Source organism: Vespa mandarinia, chromosome 4 (assembly GCF_050613455.1).
Source record: "Vespa mandarinia isolate Hongniang chromosome 4, ASM5061345v1, whole genome shotgun sequence".
NCBI classification, from domain to species: Eukaryota; Metazoa; Arthropoda; class Insecta; order Hymenoptera; family Vespidae; genus Vespa; species Vespa mandarinia.
In genome coordinates, this window is record NC_140813.1 from 1,882,704 (window position 1) to 1,892,500 (window position 9,797).

At 35.6% G+C, this 9,797-nt stretch overlaps 1 protein-coding gene across 18 annotated transcripts in view; it reads left to right on the top strand.

Annotated features, from left to right (window-relative positions):
* The window catches only part of zfh2 (Zn finger homeodomain 2), a 408,385-nt gene that overhangs the window by 253,513 nt on the left and 145,075 nt on the right, over nt 1-9,797 (top strand). Inside the window, exon 1 of one of the 18 annotated variants that reach the window (XM_035878923.2) lies at nt 308-374. The exons of the other annotated variants lie outside the window; for them this stretch is intronic. The gene's annotated coding sequence lies outside the window, so the exon portion shown is untranslated. Of the gene's footprint in view, nt 1-307; nt 375-9,797 lie in introns of those variants that run through there. 18 annotated transcript variants of the gene reach the window in all.

A 9,797-nucleotide genomic window follows, 5' to 3' on the forward strand; every position in this document is an offset into this window, starting at 1 on the left:
TACCTGGTTTAACTAAATGGTTTAACTGCACGGTTTAATTGCATTGTTTCCATCACGAATGTTCACTTCCACTACTTTATTTGGAAATTTTTCTCGGACGAAGACCAAGAAACGTGGATATCACGTGCATTATCCTATCGTCAACATCGAGAGCAACATCTTTATATATATATATCGTGGAATTTGGAAAAAGTACTATACATGATGTACATACATACATATGTATGTATACATATATATGTATATCAGTGATACACGTGGCCAATATCAAAAGTGCGCGACGAAGGAAGTTCCTGCGTGAGAAAGAAAATTAATAAAGAGAAAAAGAGAGAAAAATACAAGATATACTGCGAGCTCGCGGGATATGAACCCAGGTACGTGTTCATCATAGTGAGATAACGTTCAAGTTGTTTTGTGCTAAAGTGTAAAATTTATTTTTCGGAACTTTGGATTTTTATCCTAATCTCTCGTTGTTATTTGCTCCCTGGATTTGGTGATACTGTGCGATAATCAGGATCAGTGAAATCTAATCGTTCTTTTATAGGATAGTTTAGCCCTTCCAGTGATGTGGTAGGTTCTTTCGAAGAGTGATCGATTGTAGAAATTAAAAGGGAGGAATAAGAGAAAAGAAATGAAAAGAAAAGAAAAGAAAACCAATCAAATCCTCGTGAAAAGCTCGAGCTCGTTAATTTTTTCCATTCGTGTCAAGAAATTTCTTTTGGATTTACAATCTCTATGCTAACATAATATACGAGAGATCTATCGATTTTCGGTGATTAGAAGACGATAATTCGTCTTTTATTTCGTTCGAAAGATGTTTTGTTCGTTTTCGTTCGTTCAACAACAATATCTCGTCCTTTCGTCCTCTATGCCGTTGTTTAAGAAAAACAGTAAGAATGAAAGAAAAAAAGAAAGAAAGAAAGAAAAAAAATTTTAAAAGATTCAATTCCCCAATCACGAAATAATAACTGAATAAGTCGTATTGGATAATACGAATAGACAAAATTAAAAGAGAAAAATCTAATATGATTTTCTCGATGGATTTTTATTTTCTCTTCCTGATTCCGTGGTCTTTATCAAGCGCGCGACTAAGTGTTCCACGAAATGTCTATACTTTGGTTAAAAGGTGCGTGTAAGCCGCAAGAGAGAACCCGCGGTGGAAACGCGTGCGACACGCCAGATTTCGATTTCGAGCGTAGATAAGGGAACCGGTATTATGGTTCTCCACTCGAAGCGAGCCGAAGAAGGTTCGCGCGCGCACTCAACTCTCTCTCTCTCTCTCTCTCTCTCTCTCTCTCTCTCTCTCTCTCTCTCTCTCTCTCTCTCTCTCTGTTATTTACTCACTCACTCACACGTTGCGATTTAGATATCAACCTTTTGTTTATCAACAGAACGCCGGGAAGCGTAGGAAATTTGAAACGCGTTTCTCTATCTATCTATCTCTCTCTCTCTCTCCCTCTCTCTCATTCATTCACTCTCCCTCACTCTCTCTATCTATCTATCTCTTTTTTTTACGTCATTTTTCTTTCGAAGGAACCTCCTCTTCTCTTGGCATCCATTTCGTTCTTTTCTTTTTCTTTTTCTCTCGTCGTTCATCATCGTCGTCATCGTCGTCGTCGTCCTCGTCGTCGTGATCGTTGTCGTGATCGTCGTCGTCGTCGTCGTCGTCGTCGTCGTCGTCGTCGTCGTCGTCGTCGTCGTCGTCGTCGTCGTCGTAACGAAACGTTTCTCGCTTCGTCGAGACTATCATCGACTTCCGCTAGAAGCACCACGCGTTATACTCTTCTTTTTGTCGGCGATACCTCGACGATGCAATTACTGCGAGTAGGCTTTCGAGTTGTTGAGGTTTCCGTCAGAGGTCAGTGACGAGTTTACAGCGTCATTCCCTCTCTCTCTTTTTCTCTCTCTCTCTCTCTCTCTCTCTCTCTCTCCATTCCCGATTAGTTCCTCTTTCTAAGATGATTAGAGCCAGGTACTCATTTATTAGCGAACCGTCGAAGGATACGTAACTCTACCGACGCAAGTCTTACTTGCATTTTCGTCATTTCATTCAATAGTCTCTACAAGACTTTTGATATAAATCTAGAAAAGTGTTCGGGTCTATTTATTTATTTATTTATTTATTTATTTATTTATTTATTTATTTATTTATTTATTAATTAATTAATTAATTTATTTATTTATTTATTTTTTCGTAAGTTCTTTTCTTTTCTGCATTCGTTTATTAATTAGCTTTTGTTTAATTATCATATCGAAATTACGATATATCACTATCATCGATACGTCGATCTAATGATTTTGACGTTATTACGTTCAGGTGCGCGCGCGCGAGCAAGCTAGCTAGCTAGCAAGCGAGCGAGCATATATTTCAACGTATATGCGTGAGTATGCGTGGGCACATTAATCGACATCTTATCTCAATAGATTTTTCATTGTTCTATCAAACCTTCTCATTCGCTCTATCCTGTTACAATTCAAACGGTACGGTTTAAAAGCTAGATACCTTTCGAGGTTAATTAATCGCGATTAGGTGAAACACGTATGCCAAGTTTTCTCGTGTGCCTCGTGTACACCACTAACGTTGATTAATTAAAGCCGGCGTAGTTAGTTACTACTACGGATATATCCGAGCTTTCACGAAAGAAAATTGACCACCGAGGTCAACGATATCTCGCGTCTCCGCGTTATTTCTTGCAGAGTTTGACTTACCGTTCGTCTTTCTCCTTTTTTTCCTCCAACACCTATCTTTCTCTCTCTCTATCTATCTATCTATATATCTATCTATCTATCTATCTATCTATCTATCTATCTATCTATCTATCTATCTCTAAATATATATTTATCTATCCGTCTCTTTTTCCTCAAGTCATTTTACACAAGTAATTAATCGTGATTGATATACATCGCCGTGTTCCCTTGTCGGATGAAGTAACCATCGTTCTTGTCTTCTATGAGAATCATAAAAAGGATCAATTCTAAAACGGATAAATGCGGTTACTATATTTGTCTATATATATATATAGATATAGATATATATATATATATATATATATATATATGTATATATATAAGCACTGTTGTTGGTATAAGATAGAAATCGTTTCCACGTTTTTACCGAGTAGTCAAATACTCGAAAAGTATCTTTCGATACGACGAGTTACTATCTTTGTACATTGAGATGCCGTCTTATTGCCGTAGGATACCTTAAATACATAAAAACATGGAAGAAATTATTTCAACAAGATTACCACAGATAGTCAAAATCTCTCAATGAATTGTATTTCTTGTTGGGGATAAATTATCGTTAAATATTTAAAAATAAATTATTACGAATATATTACGAGAAGTACGTAACAAGTGATAAAGAGTAAAAGTATGTACGTACATACATATATATATATATATATATATATATATATCGCGACGAAACGGAAAGTAGAAATAAAAGAGAAAGAGGAGAAATAAGACAAAAAAAGAAAAAAAGAAAAAAAGAAAAACTTTAACATGGTCACGCCCACGACGAACAAGCCAGCCATCCCGCCGACTCCCCCTTTCCCATCCCCTATCCCATCCCCCTTCCCCACACTCGCCGCCTGCCTTCTCTATCTCGTGGACATTTTTCTCATGGAAGTGACGCGAACTTAAAGGCGAACGTTGTCGCAATTTGTTTGCCGGAAAGGAGTGAAAAGCGGGCGGAGAAATGTGGAAAGAGTGAAAGAAAGAATGAGACAGGAAGTATCCTCTGGGACTAATTAATCGCGAACCGGTAGTATCTCCTATGATTATAATTCCCCTTTTATATCGTGGAATACCCATCGAGCGTGCCTCGACTTTAATTCTTGTATAAATACCTTACTTACTTTCCGCTTTCACGTTCTATCGAGAGAGTTCTCATCGATCCTATATACCTACTTCCACGTAATTAGAATTTCGCGAGATGTCTGCGATTATTTCGTAAAAGTCGATTAATTAAAATGGTGTCCCGCTGTGTGTTCTCGTTAACGAACAGCTTCGACGACAAAGTCGTGAAAGGGGAAGAAAAAAAGCGGGGAAAAGAGGGGGTGAAGACTGTGGAGAGTATGTATGGTGGCGGATGGAGGGGGGGGTAGAGGAGTCCGAGGTGCAGCCGACCGGACTCGTAATCGTAACGGTGAGGTGGCGGGGATAGAGAGGGAAAAGAGATATTCCTTTTATCGTTTTTATCAATGAAAACGACAATTCATTTTTGTTCTTGTTCCTTCTTTCTTGTTCTTTCTTTTTTTTTTCTTTTTTTTTTTTTTCTTTTACCTTTTTACGTTATCACAGAAACGCAAATTGATTTATTTTTTAATATATACATTCTTTCTTTTTTTTTTTTTTTTTTTTTTTTTCTTTTTTTTTTCTTTTTTCATTATTATTATCTCATTCGTGACTGTTCTTTTCTTTTTTTTCTTTCCGTTCGGTCAATTTGTTAACGACAATGTTAATATCATAAGTGTTTGTTTGTAAGGACTTTTAAGTGCAGCTCTCTCTCTCTCTCTCTCTCTCTCTCTCTCTCTCTCTCTCTCTCTCTCTCTTTTTCTCAGACAACATACCAAAATGCTCATAATCGGTAAATTTAACGGCTCATTCAAAAGACCAAGATATATATTATCGTGCACCGATAGAGGCATACGTAAAATCATGTTGCCACGTACCCTGTTATCGTAAAGCTTAGCGATATGTGCATGTTCCCTGTACATATGCGGAAGAACGTTACAATGTTTGACACGCCGACAATTAAAATAGTAATAATTTATTATCGCCTTTTGCATAACCCCGTATTTATGCACGCGAGAGTAATGACGCGGGTGGGCACGAACGCTTAACAGCTAAGGACAATTAGAAAATATGCATCAAGGTGATTAGGACAAAAAAGAGTAAAAGAAAGAAGGAAAGAAAGAAAGAAAGAAAGAAAGAAAGAAAGAAAGAAAGAAAGAAAAAGAAAGAAAGAAAAATCAAATGGAAAAGAGAATCCATGATTTTTCATTGAGTATATCATAGATTTGTTTTTCATTTTTTCTTTTTTACTTCTTTTTTATTATCATCTATTAACACTTTATCTATGGAGAAAAGATTTTCTTCTTTCAATGTGTGACGCGTGCTCATTCGCTCTCGTGTGCGTGTGTGTATTGGGGTGTACTGTTTGCTTGGAATCCGACGGGAGCCGAGCGTTGAAATCACCAAGGAAACTAACTCTTCTCACGAAATTCGTCGAATCTATCTCACTTTTATTTCACGTTTAATTAAATGAAATCTGATCGATTGTTTTGTCAATTCTTTTTTTTCTTTTTTTTTCTTTTTTGTTCTTCTAAAAACTCCATAGATACTTTCTAATGTATCGAATGTGTGTATTCGTTGATGAAAAAAAAAAAAAAATAAAGAGAGAGAGAGAGAGAGATAAGAAATATTCGATTAATTGACATGAAATAATTTTCAAAATATGTCATACGTCGTTAAGTTCGCGATATCTTGAAATTCATAGATATTCCATATTGAAAATTTTGTCGAATCATACATTCGAAATGGAAATGAAAAGGATCGCTATAAGACGCAGTTATATAGTTCGACTTAGGTAAATCCTTTTTTTTTTTTCCTCTTTCTTTTCTTTTTTTTTTTTTTCTTTCTTTTTATCTTTAACACCTGAAATAGGTAGAAGTATAAAAAGAAGAAAAAAAAAAAGAGAAGGATACATATATATGAATTTGTATAAAGTCGAAAGGGGATGATTATAAAGAAATATTTCTCTTTTCCTTTTCTTCTTTTTTTTTTCTTTTTTTTTTCTTTCTTTTTTTTTTTTTTTTTTTTTTTTTTTTCTTTCAACAATCTAATCCTTCGTTGACCTCGTAGTTTCTTACGTACGAAACGGAAATTAGTCCGAGAGCACAGTGATTTCGAAGAAGAGGATCCACGATGGACGTAATCCAGTTATCTCGGTTGGATCGGAATCCATTAAAACGGCTGTGTGCTGGCTTTCTCTATCTTGGAATGATCGGTCATTTAATGGACACGCCGCGAAGTGTTCAGATTCGGGCCGGTTCTCTCTCTCTCTCTCTCTCTCTCTCTCTCTCTCTGCTTTTCTCTTTTCTTTTATTATTCTTCCTCTTCTTTAACTTCTTTCCATTCGGGATTCGCAGCGATTTAATTAAAATTGAGGCCGTAGTTTTCTTTCGAAACTTAAGTAGATACGTGTAGATACTTGCTTGGTTGTATTAACGTTGGTTGTTAATCGACAGGACGAGCGTGATCTCCTTCGTGAGAAAAAGAAAAAAAAGAGAGAGAGAGAGAGAGAGAGTGAGAAGTAGATAAAGAAAGGAACGGAAAAAACGGCGAAGAAGGTAGATCGGATAAGGGCTTTAAAAGCGCGAAGAAAGTGCTAAGGTATTAAAGTTGTACCCTTCGACGTTGGAATTCGAGTTCTCGTGTTGTTCCGCCCCCGCCTTCGGAAGAATTCGATTTTAATTCCTAAGCATCGAAGCTTCCCTTAAAAAAAAAATTTTAACCGGTCGTGTGTATGTACTTCCTACGTATATATATATATATATATATATATATATATATATAGATACGTGTTTGTGTATATAACGAGCAATATGGCCGATCGTGTTCTCCTATAGAAATAGAGAAAGACAGAGAAAGAGCAACTAAAATATCTATAGATATTTGCCATACTCAGTGCTAACGGTGTGACGGCAGCGTTCTAATCGGCAGTGAATATTCGATGGGAATGTTACGCATTAATTGACGTGCTACACTAATAAGGATAATTTATATTGACTTGGATTGCTTGTTATTTAGTTAAAATCTCTTGTCGAATTGTGAACTATAATTTCGTTCGTTCTATTACCTTCACTTATACTTTTCTTCATTTATATATATATATATATATATATATATATATATATATATATATATGCATATTCTTTTTTTTTTTTTTTATTATTATTATCATATCGGCGTATTTAATTTTCTTGTTTTTTTTTTTTTTTTTCGTGTTTTTTCTCTATCTTTCTTTCATTACTTTACTTTTACTTAACTTTATTTTACTTTACCTTCGAAGCACCCCTAATCTCGTATTCATAAAGAAGATAAAGGGAAAAAAAAAGTAGACGGGAGGAAGGTGGAAATGGGAAGGGAGAGGAGGAGAAGGAAGAGGAGGAGGAGGAGGAGGAGGAGAAGGAGAAGGAGAGGGGGTGCGCGCGCGCTATGTAGCCCTTTATCTTTCCTAACGAAATTTGCATGAAAGTCGAAGGAAACGAGTCCCGCGAATTATATTTAAGTTTGCGTGGTTTCCGGAAGGATCGTAAAACGGTTGTCCCGCTAGCGATTAGTATTTTTCTACTTCCACGACATCGAAATATTATCTTTCTTTTACTCCGACAACGAGCTTCTCCTCGTCGCGTTACCCTGTCATTACGTACACGTATTAAATCCCCGTAATTACAGATATTAGATTTTCTAATGGCAACGTAAACTATCCGTAAAAGCTCTCTGTTAGTCCGATCGCCAAACGTAATTACTATGGGAAGTTATGCGCGTGTACTTACTTTGATTTCGTATTCTAATGTGAATTAAATCTATAGAGAGTACTGGAGTAATGAATAGAAGATAAAGTCTGTAAAAAATTTGTATACGTTTATATTTATATGTATACACACCTACGTATATGCAGGTACATATGTGTATAAAAAAAGAAAAGAAGAGAAAAGAAAAGAAAAGAAAAAAAAAAAAGAAAAGAAAAAAAGGAAAAAATAATCCTTTGAAGAATTCGAGTAGATTCGAGTGACCTAATCTGATATTCATAAATGTAGAAAAGGGTGGCCCGTTCTTGGCTGACGAAAATTTGCATTAAATTCAAAAAATCTATGAGAGGGGTTCGAACGGAACGTGGCATTACTTTAAATAGAATGAAAGAATAATAATAATAATAATAATAATAATAATAATAATAACAACAATAGTAATATAAGAAACTAAATAAATAAATATATCAAAAAAAAAAAAAGAAAAGAAATAAAAGGATGAGAGAAGAATGCAAGAAGGGTGAAAAGATTCATAATTCTCTTCTCATTTTCGCTTTCCTTGAGGATGCAAAATAGACTTCTCTTTTCTATGAGGGAAGTAACAAGCGTGCAAGGCACACGTGCCCTCCCATTTCTCTCCTTCCATTTCTCTCTCACTCTCTCTCTCTCTCTCTCCCTACCTCTTCCCCCTTTTTATATCCATTTTCTTCGAACCGCGTGCCTACGTAATGCCATTTATTATCATAAACGATCGTCGAACGTTTGATTCGTCGATTTATTTCGACCGAGCTTGTCGCCATTGAGAATTAACGAGCTCTTTATGCGAGAAGTCGAAGAAGAAGAAGAAGAAGAAGAAGAAGAAGAAGAAGAAGAAGAAGAAGAAGAAGAAGTAGAAGAGAAAAAATTACGAAATAAGAAGGAAGGAGAAGAGGACGCGAATCTTGATTCGAATCCCTATTGATTCGAATTAAAAAAGAAAATATATATATATATATATATATGCCTGAATTATTTTAATAATAATGATAATAATAATAGTAATAATGACGATAATAATTCAATGAAATTGTTCTTAAATGATATGTTGAAAGAAGAAAAGAAAAAGAGATAAAAAATAATATATAGATATGCATATATATTATATTAACTCGTGAGGCTAAATCCCACGGTCTGAAATCGTGCCGGAATCATGACAATATTGTTCGAAACGAAGTAAGAATGCCGAAGAAAAGAGGAGAGGTGGTGATGTTGGGTAAAAGAAAATAGAAGATAGGAATTCGTAAGATCAGTTGTCGTGGATGCTGTTCGAACGACGTGTAGTTGTCGGTATTCCGTGCTCTTCCCGCGACCGAAGGTAGAGAGGTCAATACCGAACTACCACGAAAAGTTCACGACCAGTGTAACGGTTATAATCATTGGGTAGTAGGTGTATCTACCTAGGTATGTGGATATCCACTCGGTTAACAGAACTCTAACGATCTATACGATGTAACTTAATTTGCCGTAACGCGCGAAACCGTTGTATAGAAACGGAGAACCCTAACAATAAACGTAATAAGTGACGTATTTCTCTCTTTCTCTATCATTTCATCCTGTAACTCTCTAAAATATATGTAAATTTGCCACGTAATTTTGTGTACGATTTAAAAATAATCATTTCTCGTTTTGCCTTTAGCAAATATTTTTCTAATCGTATAACGTTCTCATTCGTTAACGTTCGAATCCAATAATTTTTTCTATTTTCTATCGTTTTTTTTCCAATTCGAAAATAATGAAGAAATCGATGTGAAAACGTTTAATAACGTTTTGCAAAATTTTTCTTTTCTATAAATTCATCTTTCTCTCTCTCTCTCTCTCTCTCTCTCTCTCTCTCTTCTTTTCGTTTTTTTTCTTTTTTTTTTTTCCTTTCTTTTTTCTTTTTTTTTTTAACAAGAGGTAACATTGTGCTCGCGATAGGATACTAACGCTTCGAGAACTTCAACAGAGAAAAGTCGTGAATATGAGTGAGATCAGGCATTAGGTGCCTTTATGTCGGCACAATGCCGTTTATTATCATAATCTATTATCGCGGCTTACACCGAACGTGCCTGAAACGCTTCTGAAATGTTCCTTGCGACCCTTTAAGGGGATTGTCCCACACAAGGATTATATATTTTCTTTCTCTTACTTCTCTCTTTCTCTCTCTCTCTCTCTTTCTTTTTCTCTCTCTCTCTCTCTCTCTCTCTGTCTCTCTCTTTCTTTTTTCTTTCTTCAATT